The 22870-nt window shown below is 38.1% G+C and overlaps 1 pseudogene; it reads right to left on the bottom strand.

Annotated features, from left to right (window-relative positions):
* Window positions 1-856: 856 nt before the first annotated feature.
* LOC149836994 (agamous-like MADS-box protein AGL15) lies at window positions 857-20588 on the bottom strand (annotated as a pseudogene).
* Window positions 20589-22870: the final 2282 nt, after the last annotated feature.

Here is a 22870-nt window from a genome sequence, read left to right on the forward strand (position 1 = left end):
TGACTTCGGCCCAAAAAGCTTTAGGCACTTGATGTGTAATAAGTAAAGTTCTTATTGTCTCTATAATATGCCTATGCTTTCTTTTAGCTAAATCATTTTGTTGAGGGGTATAGGGACATAATCTTTGATGTGTAATACTGTATAGATTTAGATAATCTTTAAATTCTTTTGATAAAAACTCTTTCCCTGAATTAGTGCGAAAGATGAAAATATCATTTTTAAATTGATTTGTAACTAAATTATGAAATATTTGAAAATATGAGAAAACTTCAGACTTATGTTTAAGAAAATATATCCAAGTATGTCTTGTAAAATCATCCACAAAAATTACATAATACATAAAGTCACCTTTTGATATAACAGGTGCGGGTCCCCATACATCCGAATGTATTAACTCAAGTGGTTGAAAAGAAACGAAGGTTCTTTCTTGAAAATGTAATCTCCTCATTTTACCAAAAATACAATTTTCACATGTAAAGTTTTCAAAATTACAAAAAAAAAATCATCTTTGAAAAAAATTGGATCTTGGATACACTAGGATGGCCAAGTCTCTTATGCCATAGATCAAAATCCACTTTGGGTATTTCTCAAAATCCATGTAGTATAAGAGAAAAGGGGGCACCCAAGTAGCTTTATAACCCAGGTGTTTCTACTTGCAACTCTTAACACTAATTTAAGCAGAAACTATTAAGGTTGGGTAGATTAATTTTTAGTTGGTGTGGGTAATGATAAGAGAATCCTAGTCATGCAAGTGATACTTTCATCTGATCCATTTATTTCTGCAAGGAATCCAGTTCAAAAGATCAACCTCCAGAGCAGCCTCTCTCCTCTTTCTGTGGGCAAAATAGAACCTAGCTCAAACAGCCTTGGAAGACAGTTGGAACTGTTCAAGATTTGCATACTGTTGAAGAACACTTTGGTGGATAGATGCACTACATATGAATAGACCATAATCTCAAGTGGCATCACAAAAAGCAGAGACAATCGATCTCAGTCCCATGGATGGGAAGGAAGCACATAACCCAAGAAAGAGTCGTTCCCTTCTGGTTTGTAGTTTGATTTCTACTGTCTTCAAGTTCAACAATTCCCAACCAACTAGGAAATATAAGAGATCCCTGACACCAGGCTGAAACTAAACTAGGCAACATTGATCACAGAAAACATCAACAAGAATTTATTGATAAAAAATAACATGAATAAGATTAGGTCAAAGGGATGTCCTCCATGCATGAAGGCAAGCTGATGGAATGACTGACAGAACATGGTGCAGCTTTGTGCAGTCATTAGATAAGGGCAAAAAGCCAGAAGCAGCGATCAGTCAAGATTCAAGAGACATTTACAAGGATTTCATATAAGAAGTAAAAGTGGTGAAACTGGTTCATAATAAACAGATGCTGCAGAGAGAAAGAAAAATGATAGTGACAACTACTGCAACATATGAAAATTGTTACTGCAAGAGCAGAAAGGACAGACATATATCTAATGCAAGGTGAACAAAAGAATCACAAAAGCCATTCATTTCTGCAAGGCTTTACCAGAATATTTTCATGAACAAGTATCAAATGGAAAGGTATTTTGACTTTCAAGAATTAACTAAGTTTTTCCATTTCTTAATATCCCTTAGAGTCTTAATTGAAATGATAACAGCTTAGTGGTGTAAAGCAATCAAAGAACCTTCAATCGCGAACAATAAGTCCACCAATGAAGTGGATAAGTAAACAAGTGTTCTCTAAGGAATACACTCACAAACCCCACAAAGGGAATACACGGAATAAAGCAAATATAAAAAATAATATTTTATTCAATATCACAAGTGTGCAAGAAGCATACCTTTACAAAGGGGAGAACCCCTATTATTTTATATATACAAGAGGGAGAGAAAGAGAGCTAGAAGAAGAGAGAAAGAGAGAGAGGACCTCTCCAACAGCTAGATTTCTAGCCGTTAGACCTAGTCCAATGGCTAGAAATCTAGCCATTGGATCAAGTCATGGTTGACTTTATATATATATATATATATATGTGTGTGTGTGTGTGTGTGTGTGTGTGTGTGTGTGTGTACAATTTAACAAGTGGCAATCCCATTTAAACATGATGAGGTGGCCGGGTAGCAGCACCTGTATGGAACTGTGTAAGTCGCCAGATCATAAAACTGTTTCAACACCTCGTAATGACAAGCCTTATATTGGAGAACGAGTAGCCCATTTACTTATAGTTTTTTGAACAGGAGTGTTGAATGCCCACTGTGTGCATGTCCAAATTCTCCATGGCAAGAGAATATCAACATCAACAAGGTAACATATTAATGATACTTAAAATAGCGACTTGTTATTAGTAATAAAGATCCTATAGAATTATCAGCTATAGTCTTTGTGAAAAGATCAAAATACAAACTACCCTGAGCATAGGGAGCACAAGGTTAAATAAATTTGCATGCAAGATGCCTAAAAAATGCACAGAAGTCCTAGGAAAAGGTTGAATTAGCATTAGCAATATGATAGCAAGCCAAAAGATATATTTTTCCAAGAAACGCATAAACTTTTCTGAAGGATAAATTACCCCAAGTGTAAGGAAGTATCTGAATCTTCATGTTTCACGTATTTACAGTTGTACAATAAATGCCTGCTTGTTAAGTCATGCTTTTTGTGACAAATGCCATCAAATGAACGGAATTCAAGACATGGTTTCAGTTTCACGGGTGCAGGCAACAAAACTTGAAGGCCCTCAACCTGTTAATAAACAAAGTACAAAGTTTCAAGTATATGTTAGCACAATTTATGAATTCTTCCACATGTTCATGTGTACGCATGTGTGTGTGCATGTAAACATGCATAATATCAAATTGAATTTAGGGATTGCCGGCTTCTTCAATGTCTAGTTTTCCCTTCTATTGTGTTTTTCCTTCAAAAAGCAGAGTAACATCATATTGAAACTTAAATTTGGTTGAAACAGGTTTATCTCATAAAGTAACATGATGATTTATGACGTTCAAATAAAAGACTAAAAGAACCTTAAGCACAGTAACATCAAGCAGCAGAAACATGAATATGAGAAAATGATCACCAATAAGGCTCTCTTTGGGAGCTGGTGAGAGGGGTGATGGAAGTGAAGATGAAAATGGGTGATGGGAGTGGAGTTGTCAACTACATCCTTGTGAGTATGTATTTCAAATTGGGAGATGAGAGGTCATCTCCACTCCTATCTCCTAAATCCAGGCTCCCAAACAGCATAGAGGATAGGAGATTCACTGAATCCTCGTCTCCCCTCCCATCTCCTGGTTCCCAGATAGAGCCTAAGAGAAAATATAAGCTTAAACTTGTACCTCCAACTGGAGGGTGGATCAACTAGGTAGAACAGACCTAAGATTCGTGTGTAAACTGAAAATTCTGTAATCAAGCATAATAACTGGACAAAATCGATGAGGCCAGCAAAATTCAAGCAAATAGAAGGATGGGAACCAGTGGCAAGTTGCAAAGAAAGGTCAGTCAGTAAGCAGTTTCAAAGATGGTGAAGCTTTTAGAAGAAATGCCAGGCCTTAGAATGATGATTTCCAAATGAAGAATTCACTAGGAGTCTAGGAGATATATTGGAAACAAAGATTCAAAATTACCTGGAATAAAGTAGATGCAAATACGAAAATTTTTCATTATTTAGCCTTGTCTAGAGTGAAGACAAATTTCATACCTTCATTGTTGATTGATGGTAGCAAGGGGGATGAACAAAATTTAGTCCAGGCTATCACTGCCTATTTCAAGAAGAAATGAAGGCTGACTCAGTCAATGCCTCCCTGGCAGATTCACCTTTCAATAGTATCAGCATCAAAGACAAGTCTGAGCTCATGGCCCCATTCAATGCAGACAAGAATAAGGAAACCGTCTGGAATATGCCTAGGGATAATGCCCCAGGTTCATACGACTTTTCATCTGAATTTTTTAGGATAATCTGCGAAGATTGTGAAGATTTACTTGATATCTTAAGGGAATTTCATTCTAGTGGAAGGATGTTGAAGGAGATATGTCAATCAGTAACTATTCTTATTCCAAAACAAGACAGAACAATGACATAGACAAATTTAGACCCATCTCGTTACTGAATTTCATGTTAAGATTTTAACAAAAAGCTTTAGCTGAAAGACTGAGATGAAGATTGATCTTGCTGAATCAACATGTCTTTATTCCAGGAAGGCTGATTCATGAATGTGGGATCCCAATGAAACAGTCCAGACTCCAGACCATATATAGCAAGGGTATGAAGGCATTTACTTTAAAGGTGGACCAGCACAAGGCATTTGATTCCTTTGAAAGGAGATACTCCAAATGTTGCATGGAATCAATGGAGCTGAGAAGTGCATGGATAAATTAGATCATGAATATCCTTTCAGCAGCCACTTTTTCTGTAAGACATAATAAGAGCAATCGAGGACTTAGGCAGGGAGATCCAATCTCTCCAATACTCTACGATATTGCCTATGAAGGTCTGAGCACACTACTGAAGAAAGCAACAAGGAATGGCTTCTTGGAGAAACACACATTCTGGGTCTACCTCCACTTATTCCAACTCTCTTTGTAGATGACCCGTTCAAATTTTTGAGGATGTGGATGTACAGCAGATTTAGAGAACTAGGTTGCTCAAGTGTTTTTTCTCTAGTGTCAGGTTTGTGCATTAATGAATCCAAGAGCAAAATGATTGTCCTCAATGCAGATAAGGAGTTAAAGAAGAACTGAAGAAGTTGGCAGTCATTTTTATTGTGTATCTAATTTGAATCATTGGGAGGGAGTGAAAGCTGGGGTGAATAACAAGCTGCACTCTTGTACTGTCATTTGCGGGAGGATAACCATGATTAGACATGTGTTACTAAACATAGCTTCCTACCTTCTCACCATATTCCAGCTCATAAGGAAGATAGAAAGCCTACTTTCTTCTAAGAAATTTGCAAAATTCTTGTTGAGAGGATTGGACGTTGAAATGAATCTGCACTTAGTAGAATGGAGTACAATTACATTTCTAATAGATCATGGAGGTCTTGGCATCAGAAAGTTAGGTGTGCTAGATAAAGTTTTTTCCATCAAATGGTGATGCAAACTCTACTATGATGACAGACAGAGGTCAAGACTTTTAGATGAGAATGGAGAATTAGGTGAAACAAAGTTTCAGGATTATGGAAGGGATGGTGTCATGTTTTGAGAGAATTCAAGGACAGGATCTCTCAGACTGGACAATGGAAGAAAGATTAGTTTCTGGTTGGATGCATGAGCCTGGAAAGTGGGCCTGAAGGAAAGGTTTTGCTAAACTATTTCATCTTGCCAATAAACAAACTTCAATAGAGAGCTGGTGGTTTGGAGCATAGTGACAAACGTTTTGTTCGGCAAAATCTCGTTTTTCAAAAACTCGTGAAAAATTGAAAAATTTTCATAAATCTCACATTTTTTTGGCAAAATCCCGGCAATAAAAAATAAATTAAAAATACAAAAAATATTTTTATAAGAAAATATTAATAAAAATTATTTAAAAATAAAAATACACGGTTTTTTTCATGATAAATAGCCGTTTAAAACGTAAATATCGCATTTAAATTGCAGTATTTATGTTTTTTCATAAATCTCACGATATTTTGAAAATTTTGCGAGAAATTGCCATTTAAAACTTTTAGGCAATTTCTCGTGATATTATCATGAGATTTTCATAAATCTCGCGATATTTGTCACTATAGTTTGGAGCTGGTTTTTGGGACCACAATTTTAGAACTTATGCATAATGACATAAATGACTGGATCTCACTTAGTCAGATCTTGGCCCAAATAAGCCCTTCAAACTCCAAGGACTCTATAGTTTGAAACAGTGCTAAAGAAGGTCCATTCATTCCTAAATCTTATCTATCTCTGCCAGAACCATTAAGGCTCTGTTTGAGAGACTTGCATTGAGATGGTAACACAATTTCCAAACATGGATTTGCCAAAATGTGGTGTTGAGGATGGAGTTGCCAAAAACATCCTGTTGTGAATGGTGTTGAAATGTGGTGCATGAGCTGCCAACTCCATTCTCAATGCAGTGTTTTGGCAACATCCCTGCTCCCAAACAGCAGAGAATATGAGAGCACTGGGGGAAAGTGCAAAAACACACCTCCGATTCAAGGCTTCCAAACATAGCTTAAAATGACATCTTCACCAAAAAGACTACAGGGGGATCACATCCTAATCCTAAAGCAGTTTCCTTCATGTGGGTCATTTCAATAGATAAAGTAATCACGTAAGATAACCTCAAAAGGTGATGTTTCTGACTAGCAAGTTTTTGCCACATGCAAGTGAAGTGAGGAGACTTCTTGGTATCTTTTTTGGTCCTGCACTTTATTGAATTCCTCCATCTAGTGTGGTCAAACTGATGCCTTCATGAATAGGAAACACTTTCATTTACGCAGATTTTCATGGCCCGGACTTTCCTTGCCAGGTGGTATGTCTGATATGAGAGAAACAAAAGAACTTTTAGAGGTGCAAAAGAGGAATCAATATCTATCCATGAGAAGATCCAGACTCAGAATTTTCTCTTTCAAAAGCCAAATGGCAATGGTCAGATTTATCATGGATTGAGAACAACAGATTGGGAAGTACACCTTGTTCCGATTGCTCTAGAATCTGATTAATATTCTATGCTGTTTTTTATCTTATTGTTTTTTTCTCTCTCATTAACTCTTTCCTCTTTCACGCAACACCAATATCATCTCTTCTTTTTTATTGAAAGCAAATTTTTCATTTCAAAGGAAAAAAAGAGAGAAAATGATAAATATGAGAACACGAGAGACTGAATAAAGACAAGAAACATGCATCTTTTTGATATAAACAACAACAACAACAACTACGCCTTCATCCCAAAACAATTGGAGTCGGCGATATGAACCAAAAAAAGAAAATCATTCTGGGTCTTCCACATGAATCCTTCTCCTCCAATCTTTTTGATATAAATGAAAGACATAATTTCATACTGCACGTTACTTCTTTCCCATCAAATAATCAAGGACCAGAAGCATTACTCACTCAGAACAAATGTTGAGACATGGCCCTGTCAATGGCATTTTATGTGGTGAATGAGGCTTCACTTATCAAAGGGTATTTTCAGAAGACATCAATGCAACCTACATTCTTATAGGAGATGGGTTTTGCAAATAATCAACAAGAAAACCAAGTAATTTTGTTTAAAATATTATACTAGTGTAGAGGTCTGGAGCATTATGAATATGACACAAGAAGGAATAAGCATGGGCATCGATGCAATGAATAAAATAAAAGAATATTGTTGAAAATGGTTTTAGCGTATGCAATGAAGACCTGAAACAGCACATGCACAAAGAGATATATGATACAAGTTGAAGGAACTAGTGGACATGGAAGAACAATAAAAAACATATGGCAACACATACAGAACTCAGGAATTTAATATGCTTGCATTGGTATGGCAGTATTTAATTTGCAGAACAAAAAGTCTTCTCAGTTTGAAATGTATTCTCAAAATTTCCCTTGAAAATTGAACTCAAGAAACACTTCTGAGATTGTACTTGTTTGTTCACTCATTCTTAATTTTATACATATCCCAAAATAAAGCTTGATAGTTTACAAGATAAACATTGAATTTTTTTTTTATATTTACACAGAGAGACCACCCCCAGGATCAGAGACCAAGCCGTGCTGGCTCTGCCTGCCCTACTTACAATCACTGTTCTGGCAGCATAAAACTCTGTGGGCTTAGCCCTTGCCCCCAAGGAGTCACCACGCTTCGGCTTGCACAAAGTGTGACGCCCAGAGGATTTGAACCTAGACTGCCTGCCTAGCAGCCTAGGCCCCATCCCACTACGCCAAACCCCCTTGCGGCAAGATAAACAAAGAATTACAATCACAGTTTCCTGAAACAAAGTCATGCACCATATGTTGTCATATATACTTGTCTCTTTGCATAATCTTGTTTACCTTTAATTGAGAATGCTCAAGCTGCTCCAATTGCAATTGCTCCTGAAAATTTATGTCCTAATTAAGACTATAGAACTGCAAGTTTGTAAATGAAAGGGACACCTAAGTAATAACTTACAGCAAATGTGCAACTTTTCAGCCTAACAGATCGTTACAAACATAAAACACTCTACGCACCTTTCTATCTTGCACACGCAGTATCCCCTCATTTAGTTGATATTCAAGGTTCTGCAGTTCCGTCAAACTCAAGCCTGTGAGTTCCTTACCCATCATCTGCCTAAAGGAACAGATACACAAATAACACAATTAATTATACAAAGATAGACATGTTAATATCTCCTTAACAACAAGTGAAAACACACATACATGTTAGCCAACTGAAGTCTCCTGATCTCTTCTTTCAAACCACGCACCTCAGCTGCAAGCTTCTGCCAGAAAATTTTATGGAAGAACATCAAGATCATATTATTGTTTGCTACTCAAAAGTAAACACTATGGCCATATAAATCAGAATCTTTTAGCATCAACTATTAGCTCAGAGAAATGAGAAATTTGTAGGATCATCTATCAAAAACAGAACTTTAAACACATAGAACATGAAATTTTTGTCCTAGATGATACCAAAATGATTGTGGTTGACATCCACATTAAATTGCTGTCAAAATTATGATCGTGTTCAAAATAAGGGCCATTTGATTGGAAGAATTAAAAAAATTGTTCTCTTTGCATTTCTTGGCGCCTAAGTTTTACATCTTTAATGGCAACCCATTTAGGTTCCAAAAGTGTCAACTAATCCCATAGAGAGGATAGAGAACTAAAAAAGCCACGAACATTCATGTCCCCTTGCTTAGTAGTTCTCATCTTTTCTTGCAAAAAATATTGCCTCGCAAGATCCTTTTGGGTATACATACCCTTCATAAATGACCATGCTTCATTGGCCTTTCTAAACTTAGCAATGTTGGCACATATTTTCATGTCAACATTATTCATAAACTATGCAAAAAAATTTGCATGGTTGCTTAAAATACATGTAATATATATATATATATATATATATATATATATATATATATATATATATATATATATATATATATATATATATATATATATTCAATACCTGATAGGGGTATTTTAGTCATTTCACATGTACCCATTAGGGGTACTTGTTTTTCTCCTCTTTTTATTGTTTATATTTATTTTTTTATTTTCCTCTTTTTTACCCACTTAAGGGGGTCCCACCATTGAGTCGTTGGGGGCTCCCAACGACTCCATGGGAGCCCCCTTTGTGGCTCTTCTTTTGAGACCATTTGGCCTCCCCCTTCTCTCATTTTATTTGTATAAATAGGGGTGAACCCCTTTGTATATTTCTATTCTAGAGAGCTCCCTCTCTTTCAATAAAAAGGCATTTATATTTTATGTTGTGTTGTCCCTTGTGGACTTGGGTATTATCTCTTTTGTGTGTCCATTGGTGGACATTGTAAGTGCTTATAGCACTTTTTGTATTTCCGCATATCTCATTACATGGTATCAGAGCCTTGTGTAAGCTCTTGATTTTTTATATAACTAAATTTTGGATGGCTAATGAAGCATGGTTCTTTATGAAAGGTATGTATACTCAAAAAGACCTTGCTCGCCAATTCTTCCTCCAAGAAAAAATCCGGACTATTAAGCAAGGAGAAATGAGTGTAAGAGATTACTTTAGCACTCTTGGACCCTTATGGGATGAGCTATCTTTATTGAAAATACATAGAATAACAAACGCCCGAACTAGTCTCAGTTGTTTCTACGTTTTGCCTGTGCGTACCCGGAGGCTAGTAATATCGAAACATAAAGTTTGTTCACACTGGTCGATTGCTTGCTTGCTCGGTAGTTCAGTATGCTACTCGTTGAACTGTACCCGCCTGTCGAGGCGTTACTCTAGTTGTTAAACTGCTTACGCAGTTCTTTGCTAAGTAACATCTAGCTTCTCATACTAGTTAAATGCTTATAATAATAGCATTATGCCAGTTGCTATATATTAGCATTGATTTGCTTTACCCCTTGGTCGAACTGTTTGGTGCTTATTGTAGCGTAACACTTGTTGGCTTACATCTCTTATGATTGATGTGATTGTATACAGCTCGTAATCTACAAACTGGTGGCAACTATGATTGATGTGGCCGCTTGTCTTATAAGCTGCTTACATATTGTGATATAATTGTTGTCGTATGATTGCTTATTAATGGCTTGTGATGTAATGGTTTATGCCTTACGATTAATTTAATTACTTGTTGATGGACTGAGCCATTTGATGATAATTGTATGTATTACGAGCATTGTTATGAGTGCTTGTCTTATTCAGTTGTTTTGTTTGGATGTCAGATAGAGTTAGTTACTCTCCGCCTATAGAATCAGCTGGATTGTCATATATGCATGTTCTCGTGTGTTTTGTTTTACCATGTGCAGTGATACGCTACACACTGCTGATATTCATGCTTGTGCCCATATTGGTGGCTACTGACCCAAGAGCGGTCAATTGTTTGAAGCAGTCGACTGTATCAATACATGTATCACCGAGTAGAGTGTCGGTTGAGGACCGGATCTTCAAAGGATTATCTGCGAGGGCGTGTATAATCAAGATCAGGTAACCGGCTAGAGTGGTAGATTCTCTGTGAGGATGTACACTGTCCACGAATGGGTAGCCGCAAAGAGGGTGAGCTCCTGTGAGGAAGTGTATGGTCCAAGACCAGGTATATCATCTAGGGCGGTAATTCCTTGTGAGGTTGTACATTTCCCAGATCGGGTAATCCGGCTAGAGCGGTAGAATCTCTATGAGAATGTACACTGTCCACGAATGGGTAGCCGCAAAGACGGTGAACTCCTGTGAGGAAGTGTATGGTCCAAGACCAGGTATACCCTCTAGGGCGGTAATTCCTTGTCAGGTCGTATATCTCCTGGACCGAGCGATCCGACGTGAATCTTGTGTTTTTGCTTACCATAAAAAGTTATGGCGAGCTGTGATGATCTTCTGAGATTGTTTGAGATAGACAGTTATAAATTTATAGTTTTGGCTTTCTGCTTTAGCATGATTACATATTGATCCCTGATGTGTGAATCAGATCTTTAGCGATTTTAGATCATGATCACGTTTTGGACCTTCTACGGAAGGGTGAGCTTTTCTGAGAAAGTATGACGCCTTAGTGAGTCATAACCAGTGACAGTTGGCCGCGTAAGGCCTTGAGAGATGAGAATGGTTTAAGGTGGTTCAGGACAAAGCGTTTGTTAGAAGTAGTGAGAGCGATAAACGATGATCTGGATTAGATGCAGAGACCTTGTTCTAGGAACGAGAACAAGCTTGTTGTGTGGTAGTTCATAGCTTACGATCAAATGAATCGTCTTGCTATGTTTTGCACTGCTTGCTTATTTGAACTGCTTACATTTGCACTATTTACTCGCTTGCACTACTTACGCGTTTGCACTACTTACCCGTTTGCATTGCTTACCTTATTGTATTGCTTACCTGTTTAACTGCATATCTGCTTTAAACTGCTCAACATACTGAATTAAATGTATTTAATTCAGTTTCCTGTAGTCTCTCTTGTGCACCTACTAGTTTTTCGCGAAACTAACACATTCTATGAGTACAGGTGATGATTAGGTACACTACGGGCAATGGCGCGATTGCAAGATGGCTTCAAGACTTCTTCTTCTTGCTCTTAGCTCGCGTCCTGAAAGCTTTGGGTTTGTAACAGATTTTTTTTAGGATACCCTAATTTTGTAAGTTTTGGTTCTTTTAGCTAACGTGCCCAAAGTTGTCAGCTTGCCTTCTGATTTAACAAAAGAAAAATCTTCCGCTGATTTCATAAACAAACTCTAAAGGAAAGAGATATTTCTAGTCTCTTGCATGTTTTTTCTGAAAAGATTCGCAAGTTTGAAATTTGGGGCGTTACAAGGAGTTTCTGATGAAAAGAAGGTGGAGACCCCAGAAGTCATAAATGCCAAATTAAGACTTCAAGATGGTGTATTACTCGAAGATCCTGTGCCATAATGCCAATTGATTGAATCTCTCACCTACCTCTCTATCACCCGACCTGATATCGCTCATGTGGTCCATGCAGCAAGCTAGTTTCATAATGTTCCTACCACAGTACACATGGGTGCAATTATGAAGATTGTTCAATATATTAAAAACAAAATCTCAAAAGAGTTTTTTTTATCCTTCTTCCTCCTCCTTAGATTTAACTGTTTACACTGATGCAAATTGGGGTGGTAACTTAAATGATAGAATCTCAACTACTGTTTTTTGTATTTTCTTAGGAGATTCCATATTTCTTGAAGGTGCAAAAAACAACAGAAGATCTCGCTGTATTCAATTAAGGCAGAATATCGAGCAATGGCTACAACTATAATAGAGTTGGTATGGCTAAAGACTCTTCTCCAAGACATAGGAGTTTCCATCTCCAAACCTTAAAAGATGTGTTGTAACAACAAAAGTACAATTTACATTGCAAGTAATCACACCTTCCATGAAAGAACAAAGCACATTGAGATGACACACGACTATGTATGTGATGAGTATCTTAAAGGAACTATTGCGTTGCCGCAAGTCACATAGGAGTATCAACTTGCAGATTTTTTCACCAAAGCGCTTCCTACACCTCGGTTTATTTTCGCCTTAACAAACCTTCGGTGATCTCACTGTAAGTTTGAGGGAGGGTGTTAAAATGTATATATATATACACACACACATATATATATATATGTATATTAAAATATATATGTATACTTTTGTAATTTGTCATAACCCACAAGGGTACTTTTGTCTTTTTGTCATATGTAATTTAGAATAGTGTGCTAGGGACTATTTTGTATTTTTCTTTTATCTTTTTTCTTTTATTCTATTGACCAAGGGCTTTTTGGTCTCTACATAGAGTCATTGGGACACTCCCCAGCGGTCATAAATATGACCAGTGGGAAGCTCCCAATGACTCTATGGAAGCCCCCCTTGGTCTCCTTTGGTGTATAAATAGAGGCTGTTATCCCCTCTCTTCTTTAATGCTTTTTAGCATCTCATCAATACATTGATTATTTATTTTTATGTTTTCTTGTTTGTAAACATTGTATCTTGCCCATTAGTGGCTTCTTGTGTGGTTGTGCACTCTCTATAGCCTTTTGGGGCATCTCTTTTGTGCATTTTGATTTCATTACATTTGTTAGATGTTCCTAATCTTATTTGCGAGTGATTGATATTCCTTCAGTATTGCAAAAAATAATACAGCAGCATCCGCTATATGGAATAATCTTGCATTTAAAGCTGATTGATAGTTAACCCTTTTCAAAATTTTCATCCAAAAAAACTCTAAAACATGGTAAACAAAAATTGTCACAAAATTTGGTGACTTTGGTACTAAGCATCAGATGGTTGATCTCTTATGAAGCCCTAAATCAACTTGAATATCAAATCAAAACTATGCATGATGCTGGAGGAAAATTAGTTTACAGAGGCCATTATGTAATTTTTACCTTGACATCTATGTCACAGGGACTCGGCTAGCAGGGTGCCGCATCCGCGTCGACGCGACTCGACGCGGGTGCGGCACCGGGTGCGGTCAACCCGACCCTGGGTGCGTTGACAGCACCCAGGGTCATTTTGGTCCATTTTTTTGTTTTTTGTTTTTTTTTCCTATGAAATGGGCTGCGAATGGTCCATTTTTTTTGGTTTTTTTTTAACAAAAAAATCCCTATGAAATGGGTTGCGGAATTTAAAAAAAATCTGGGGGGGGGGGGGGGGCTGCCCCCCTATAACCCCCCGCCAGGGGCGCCCCCCCTGGACCCCCGCCCGCTGACCGCGCAGCGGGACCCGCGCCAGGGGAAACCCCTGGACCCCCCTTATATATATATATATATTTACATTTTTGCCCCTGCCGCACCCCCGCACCCGGGTTTTTTGGAAGTGCCGAATCCCCGCACCCGCACCCATGTGACATAGCTTGACATATGATGGTGTTGTCCATGTAAATCTAAAGTCCTATTATGTATCTCTCATCAGTGATTAGGTGTACAAAAGCAAATGAACATACCCTATTCATGTACCTGTAATAATCTAGTGTATCGTCCAACTTAAATTAGGAATTCAGGTTTTTTATGATTCTTGAATATGATGCCAAGAGACATCGAGTGTAGCTGAGATGCGTATGCTGAGATGGATGTGTGGAAATACAATGAAAAATAAGATTCAGAACGAGGAGATACGTAAAAAGGTAGGCATTGCACTCATTGAAAATAAGATGAGAGAGACTCGTTTACGGTGGTTTGGACATATTCGACGAAGGCCTAATGATGCTCCAGTTAGAAGGATGGAGAAATGGAAAAATATATTAGTTAAAAGATGTCGGGGTAGGCCTAGGAAGACATGGATGGAGGTGATAGGAAAGGATATGAATGCTTTGAACCTCACCAAGGACATGGCATTGGATATAAATGATTGGAGGAGAAGGATTCATGTGGAAGACCCAGAATGATTTTATTTTTTGGTTCATATCGTCGACCCCAATTGTTTTGGGATGAAGGCGTAGTTGTTGTTGTTGTTGTTGGATTCTTCTCTTGCAAAAATAATAAATAACTTCACATATTTGGGAATGCCCAATAGAAATACTAGAGTTCAACATTCCCTACCAAGTGGGGCCTTTTTTATCACAAGCACTTTGGAACAGAACCACACTATGTGATGGATACTGAAGAGTAACCAGCAGTCAATTTTTTTCCCCTTCCACTCCATGCTCCATCAGCCTTCTCTTTGCCTCACACTAGATCTTATATCGTGGTTGCAAACCGTTGCAGGTGAAACTGGTTAGCAGTATATTTTCTGGAAGTTGGATAAAAAAGCCTTAACAATTGAATATTTTAATCTTACATTATAAAGAAGGGAATTGGAACCACTGTGACTTTGGATAAGTATCTTAACTAAATTTACTTAACCACCCTTTTTGCATACATATTACCACATTTTTTTGCAAATACCAGTTCTCAAGGGATGATTAGCATGGATCCCCTAATTGAGAAATGTTGTCTATATTATGGATATTGCATAAAACTGATTCACTGTTTTTGAAAGGTTAAGGTAAAAGTAGACCATGGAATCTCGAACCATGTAGAGATCAATGCAGGATCTTCCCCCAAAAAATAAAAATCTATTCAATCTACATCATTCATAGATGCAAATACCCTGGGGATCTTGAACCTTGTTGAGAAGCCAGCAGCATCTTCTGAAAAAAAAAAAAACATTTACCCCTACATCACATGGATACGATGGTGAATACAGGGATACAGCAATTTTTTTGAAGTTTTCAATGTAACTAGTATAAAGGGGACATGATACAGAGGTGAAAATAGAGTATCTGTGTGACATAGATTTACCCTTTTGAACCATAAAAACCAGCACATGCTGTGCTATAATGAAAGTGAAGTTAATGTAGCCATGTTCTTTTGCATAGAGAAGAAAGATATGTGCTGTACACAGATGATTTGTTTACATTCTTCATCTGTACTACTAATTTAGAGGATCACTCCAAATTGCTATAGGCAATGTGTTAAATCCTTGCCACATATTTTACAGTAGTTAGGACAAAAAGAAATGCTATGGATGAAGAAAGCCCTGGATGCACTAAGATAAAGACCAGAATATGGAAACCTTGAACCTTGTTGAGATGCCTCTAGGTTCTTCCCAAATATCATAAAGATCTAGATCATCCTTATTAACATGTACACGCAAGATATGATTGTGAATCATGAAGATTGTTACTTGGAAGGGATATCAGACCTCTAACATGTTCTTTCTGAACCACACAGCATGCTGTCGACAAGATTTTGACATTCATACCAGAAATATCAGCAAAGTACGCTGCAACAGTGTCAATGTAGTGATTCCTGTTGCAGGAAAAGAAATGTGTTTTTCACAGTGTTGATGGCTTGTATATTTCACATTTAAGAGGATCCTTCTAAAAAATTGCTATAAGAAGTGTTATAAATCTTTTCCACCTAACAAATTTACAGCACCTAGAAGAACAAAATGTCTTAGATGAAGAAAGGATCTGAGAATTCACCCTTCAGAACATGTTTTTAATTAAACAAAATAATGCAAATCCAATGAAAGTACGGCATGCAAATATCAAATGTTGGATTTAGTTCATGAAAATAATAAGACTACAAATAAGTCAATAATCATCACCAATATAATCCTCCATATTGCTAACTGAAAATTATCAAATTAATATGCAGCAGTTACCTCAGTTTCAATATCAGGGAAAGGGCCCAAATGTTGAACAGCTTTGTTGTATCTGGCAATAGTCCTTTTCATGCTTCATAAGAAAGGAAAACAAAAAATTAGGCCTAACAAGTTCAGAAACTTTCCAGGCAATTCCCAATTCTTAATATTTCATAAGCATAACTAGCGTGCAACTTAATAGCACAAGTGGTGGCTCCACTACAACATTAAATATGTGACCTTTCAGATTATAGAATTGCAAAGTGCTAACCCACTAAAAGCTTTCCATTAAACCAATGCATATTACACAGCTTGTAAATAGGTGCCTAACACTGTTCTTAGAAATATATTATATTAGTTTTAAAACCTCAGAATGACAGAACTTGTGAAATGAAAATAGGAAGGTATCGCCTATCGCAGCTTCTTCCATGTAAAAGTCTAGTTCACTTAGATCTGGAGGCTTATTGATTGCTAAAGAACAGTAACTAGTTATTGATTGATTTAATGAAACAGTACTGAAGTTCTATACCTTTATTTTTCAAAACAACAGGACTTGGATGCCTTTTAGATATGAACTTCACATAAAGTAGTACTTTACATTATAGACTGCATCAAATAAAATTAAACTTGACACCACTGAAGGCGGTAAGAAATATACATGCCTGAAAACCAGAAAGGAAATATTACACTCAGTAAAAGTGCCTCTGAGTCAAACCTAAACCGATGTCAAAAACTCAAAACATGGAACAACAAATAGCGTGTGGCAACACCAACCTGATCATCATCAGCCGATCACATAATAAGATACATCAAGCTCAGGTCACAGACAAGAGTTGTTTCAAGCTGACTTGAGTGATTTAGACAGACTCCATACTTCACAGATGGACATTATAAGATTAAAGAATGCACCAGTCTTATGATGATGCAAAAATGTTAAAGTTGCATCTTTGGAATCTTAAAGAGTTGTTACTGGGAGGATCTTAGGTTCAACTGAAACTCTGAAAGATTTGAAGACTGGTGAAAGCTGCCCAGTAACAGGAAAGGATGTTTAGGATCTATAAGATTATGAAGCTATCCATCATTTTTGTAGGACTCACTAGGCCATGGTTGCAGGTCACAGGTCACTACGCACTAGGTTCCTGGAGGCCTGGTATTGGTAACAGAAAGTGCATTAAAGAAGGTGAACTCTGGGAAAGACAAAGAAGGTGTGTATCCAAGGAGAGTTGCATCTTCCAACATGATGGTTTTTCAATTTGGTAGCAGCATATGATCTTTTTCAACACAAAAGTATAATGCAGCCCAAACTAGGGGTGGCAAAATCTGACACGACCTGCCAACCCGCTTCTTAGCAGGGTTCGGGTTTGGCTTAAACGGGTTCGTTTCGTAAATGGGTCGACCCGCCTAACCCATTTATTAAACGGGTCGGGTTCATGTTAGGGGTATGCCAACCCGGCTGACCCGTTTAATAAATGGGTTAGGCGGGTGGGTCAACCCGTTTACCATAACCCGACCCGCCAACCCGTTTACCCGACCCCGACCCGCCCGCCAACCCGTTTATCCGAACCCGCCCGCCAACCCGTTTATCCGAACCCGACCCGCTAACCCGCCAACCCGTTTACCCGACCTGACCCGTTTATTAAATGGGTTAACCATGTCGTGTCGAGTTACCCGTTTAATAAATGGGTCGTGTTCATGTTTGCCACAGCCGATCCGTTTAATAAACGGGTCGGGTTCGTGTTGAGGTATGCTGACCCGCCAACCCGACCCGATTGCCACCCCTAGCCCAAACATTATCAGGTTTCATAGTCTGACCTTTGAACCAGGGAATGAGGCAGTATGATAAACATGAGCTTTCTTAAAATGATGGATGGCATGTGGGAAAGGGCGAGATGGGGGGTTAGAGAGGGAGAGTGCAACATATGGGGGTGAGAGGCCAGCCCCCATAAACCAGGTTTTTGAAAGTGAAAAACTTGGGTGAGGCTGGCTTTTCACAAACTAAGTTCTCATTAAAATCTGGTAATGGAAGAAACCATGTTCAGTTAAATCCAAAATGGATACAAAACATGGTTTGAGCCGCTAAACTTGGTTTACACTGAAAACTAGGTTAAAAACCTGGTTTTCAGTGACATCTAAATGGGACCTAAAATGTTAAGGCAATACATAAACTTAGTAGAACTCATTGCTCTTTGAGTTGATGCTAGATATCATTAGTTGAGTTAGTCCATGGTAATTGAAAATATCACTGAAGCTACAATTTTCCTTATCAGGTTTGCCAAGTTCAGTTTTTGCAGAGTAACTGATGGCAATATAGATGAGCAATGAAGATCTTATACTGGAAATACAAGTTCATTTTTTGGCACATAGTTGTTTTGTCAATTTGTCATACTTATTACATTAATTATCACTAATTAGTGGATAGTCCTATGCAAAGTTGCTAAAGAGGGAAGCAGAATCAAGAATAGGGGTGGGCGTTGGGCCTGGTACCTATTGGGCTCCAGGTATCCAGCCCATTATGGTCTGGGCTTGGGACGTCATCTATAGACACAGGCCGATAACAGTCAGGCCAAGCCCAACCCGATAAACTACCAGGTCGGGCTCGGGTACCAGTGTCAGCCCAAGTCGGGGCTTTATACCCTCCATGTTTAAACAAATGCTTGAAAAAAAATCATGGCTAAGTTTTATGTGCTGCCAAATTTAAACTCAACATTCACTGCAATTTTCAAAAAAATATATTTGCATGAGCTCCAGATTTTAACTACAATGTTTCAATTCTTCATGCAACGGTTTCAACTTTTTAGAAGGTGATAAGTGACAGTTGGCTAGTGGCTGTCAGGTGATAAAGGATGAAAACCAACTTTTTAATGCATGTGAAGGCGTTTTTGTTCAAGCCATTGGTATGATAAATATGAATTCCAGATGACATGATAATTATCGGCAAGTAGCAGACCGACCAAAAGAACCCGAGCCTAATGGCTGACCTGATAATTTTTGGGTCAGGCTTTCAACAGGCTGAAAATGAATTTAGGTCAGTCAGGCCTTTACGGGCTCCTTGTTCGGCCTGACCCGACCCAGTGTCCACCCTTAACCGAGAAGTGATGTAAGAAACAAAAGTGAGAATATCGTCATTTAAGGTTTACTTTTTAACTTAATTAAAAGGGTTAACTATGGTAGTGTTATTATAAGAATCACAACTCATCAATTATGTGAATATATTGTTTTTCTGTGAAAATTCAATTCTCATATTCAAAATCTGATGTCTTTGGAAGTGTGTTTCCTATGATAAGGGAATTGAGTTTCAGAAGTGCTTAGTCTCCAGCTTCCGAAGTGGCTTCCTGAAGAAGTGATCATCCCAACATAGATAGAAGATTTTGGCAACCAAAAAAATTAATTGGTCGGAGTTTTTTACCCTTTTCAATTTGAACCTTTTTATTTCTGCTGGTTTCATCAAAAGTTAAACAAAATGAAGAACAGAGTTGTACATCTATAGAACAATACACATCACTATTTAAGATATAGGCATTAGATTAGGAACACCAAAACAAAATCAAAGATAAGTGGGGGAAAAAAAAAGTGAAGTGATATATTTGTGGCTGAAAGATGCTTTCAGATTGGAAATTTCAAGAAAATAATGTTTCCAATCAATGTGTGCATTCTTATAAACAAAGAGACACAAATATGCCACCATAAGAAATTCAGGATTCACAAGCACTTAAATAGAATCAAGTTTTAAACTATAAGCAGATCATAATCCCTTTTCTGTTTGCAAAAAACAAACGGGAAATTAGTAACTATTAACATGGTGTACATTGACAACATGAGCATATCATCAACAAATCACAGCTAGTAAGAATCTCTATCTCTAACTAGAAAAGACAGTACAAAGCAAACGCACGCATCATTGAACTTGTAAATATAGCCTTCAAGCATTTTCATGCATCAGCATCACCAATACTAAAATCATATGTCACTTAATCATGCATTACTAGAAATCAAATTCATATTTACAGTGCTATACTGAATATAAAATTTGTCCACCAGATTTCCATCTAGAAAACAATACAGCTTCTCGCTCAATTGAACATCATGATCCATGAACAAACATTTCTAGACAGAGTCACCATCTTCATCCCTTTCTTATCAACAAAACCACATGGGCACACCAAAGCAAGTCGGGCATGCACAAATACTAAAAGGGATATATGATTATACCAATGGCTAGCGAACTCGAAGAGCTTCCCGGTGCTCGAGAAGACGATGACAGCGATCTCCGCGTCGCACAAAATGGCCAGCTCCCTGGCCTTCTTCAGCATCCCCACCCTGCGCTTCGAGAAAGTGACCTGCCTGGCGGCGACGTTCTCGATCTTCTTGATCTCAATCTTCCCCCTCCCCATCTCACCCTCTCCTTCTCCCCAACCCCTCTTCACAGACCCACCAGAAAACCAGAAAACCAGAAAACCATAAAACCCACACAATTCTTAAAGAGAAAACGCTTTACCAAAAGGGGAAAAATGAGCATTGGTTCCAATAGCGTCCCATATTTATTGCTCTATGCCACATTGGGGTAACGAGGAGGAGGCATTGGCGGGTGGGTATCCCCAAAACAGGCAAATCTCTCAATATGGCAATGTGGGTATGCGTCATTTCGACGTATTGGCGAGGAGGGGAGCGTGGAATGTCACTTTTGGAGGGTGAGGCGCTCGGAAACGCAAGATGGGATTTGAGGGTGCACCTCCAAATTTGGAAGGCGGCAGGTGGATTTTCTTCACTATATTTGGAGTGAGAGAGGTGGTGGATTAGCTGCCTCTCTGCTACACTCCCCATGAGACCCGCAGCAGAAAGGGCAATTCAAAATTCTGCTATAGAACTTTTGAACCTATTTTAGAGGGAAGCCCCCAAATATGGCAGTTTGACTCTCCCCACCATCTTTTTTCTGTATCCTACTTGCATAGTCTTTGAGGTTTTGGATCAAATGATATTGAAAAATCCACCATTGATTCAATAGTTTTGGACTGGACGCCAAATCCCTTAAAATTCTTTTAAATAAGTTGGTTAACCAAGGATGGATAGAACCAAGAGGGTCTAGGATCAAGATTTTTGTGGTTGGGGTCTCAAGCCTTACGAGGTTTTTCAAATCCAAGAGAATGTGGATGCGGGAGTTTTTTATGAGAAAGAGTTGGGTGATTGGACCAAGTAGGCTTAAACACCTTGGACCTATGTCTTTTGTTGCACAGAGTAGAACTTAGCCAACACTTGAGTAATCGGGGAAATTAAATTGAACCTAATGTAATATTTTGCAGAAACAAAGTTGGACATGTCAGCTCTAATGTTATCAAAATCATTTAGGCTGGTTCGAATCGGATTGATCCCCTTCTTCTCGATGCAAGGGTCGATCCAAAGCCCTTGTAAAAATGGCCAATTTGGGCTCAATTCATCTGAATCGGGCTGAAAACGAGTCGACCTCTGAACTGGCCTATATATAATTTTTCTTGAAATTAAAAAAATAAAAGACCGATTCAATGTAGGTTGATTCAGGGTTTTTTCTTAAATCCACTTTATTCAAATACCAAATCTAGCAACATTGGTTAGCTCAATTCTCCTATAAATTGTTCAATGCTTCAATAGCCTTGGTCAAAACCATAGTCCATTAAGCTCATTGAGAAATTAGTAGATCATAGGTAATTTTATTCCATAAACACCATTAGCACTTAAAACAAAATAGTTACAAGTATTATTTGTTTGATCTAAAGTTGTGAATGTAGTTTGCAAACTCAGTGAGTCAACTCATGACTCGGTACAATATCATTACAATATCATTATTAGTGATGAAGCGTCGCCGAGAGCTTCGTGGCCGGCTGGGGCTCCCTCCTTCTTCCTCCTCTTCGTTGCCACCTTCCTCTTCCCGCTTTCCCCCTACTCCTTTCTAAAGGGCCCTTCCGGCAAGCCTGCGAGATGGTGACCTTTCGGGGGTGGAGGGTACATCGGTTGCTGTCTTGAACTCAGCCTCCTACAATAAGTCGGCTCTTGTGAGTCTCTCTTCCAACCTCAACAGATGGTCCCTTTCGCATCTCTCCGGTTGCTTGCGGACCATTGAAAAGCTACCATTTTCCTTGTCAGCGGATTTCTTCCTCAGGCTGACTGATCTAATGAGCTATCTACAAAAATATTGTCCAATGATATGGGATCAAACCTGAACCTTTTCATAGTTGCTTCTCCCTCACATGGAGGTTACAATGAATATACACAAGTTCATTTAATATTTTTTTATTGGAGTTTACTAGGATGAGTTCTATGAAATTGATCAAATGTGTTCCAATTACACACAACCAAATGATGTACATGTTTGACTAAAAAATTCAAGTTGCTATTCGTTTTAGCTCTTTGCAATCCATCCCATACATTTACCACCAAGAAGCTATATGGAAATGCAACTAATGATAATTAATTTAGTGTAAACATTTATTAAATTTATCAAAATAATATTTACATTCATAAATCAATGTTTCAACTATAAACTAATGGTAAACAACCACTATTATGCAAACTAATATAAATTATAAATAAGCTACCGAGTTTAATTCATTTTCAAGTGCCAATGGCACCCCTTGCGCAAGCCGAAGGTGGCGACTCCTTGGGGCAAGGGCTAAGCTCAAGGAGTTTTACACTGTTAGGATAG

This window comes from Nuphar pumila, chromosome 5 (genome assembly GCF_984573655.1).
Source record: "Nuphar pumila chromosome 5, dmNupPumi1.hap1.1, whole genome shotgun sequence".
Taxonomy (NCBI): domain Eukaryota; kingdom Viridiplantae; phylum Streptophyta; class Magnoliopsida; order Nymphaeales; family Nymphaeaceae; genus Nuphar; species Nuphar pumila.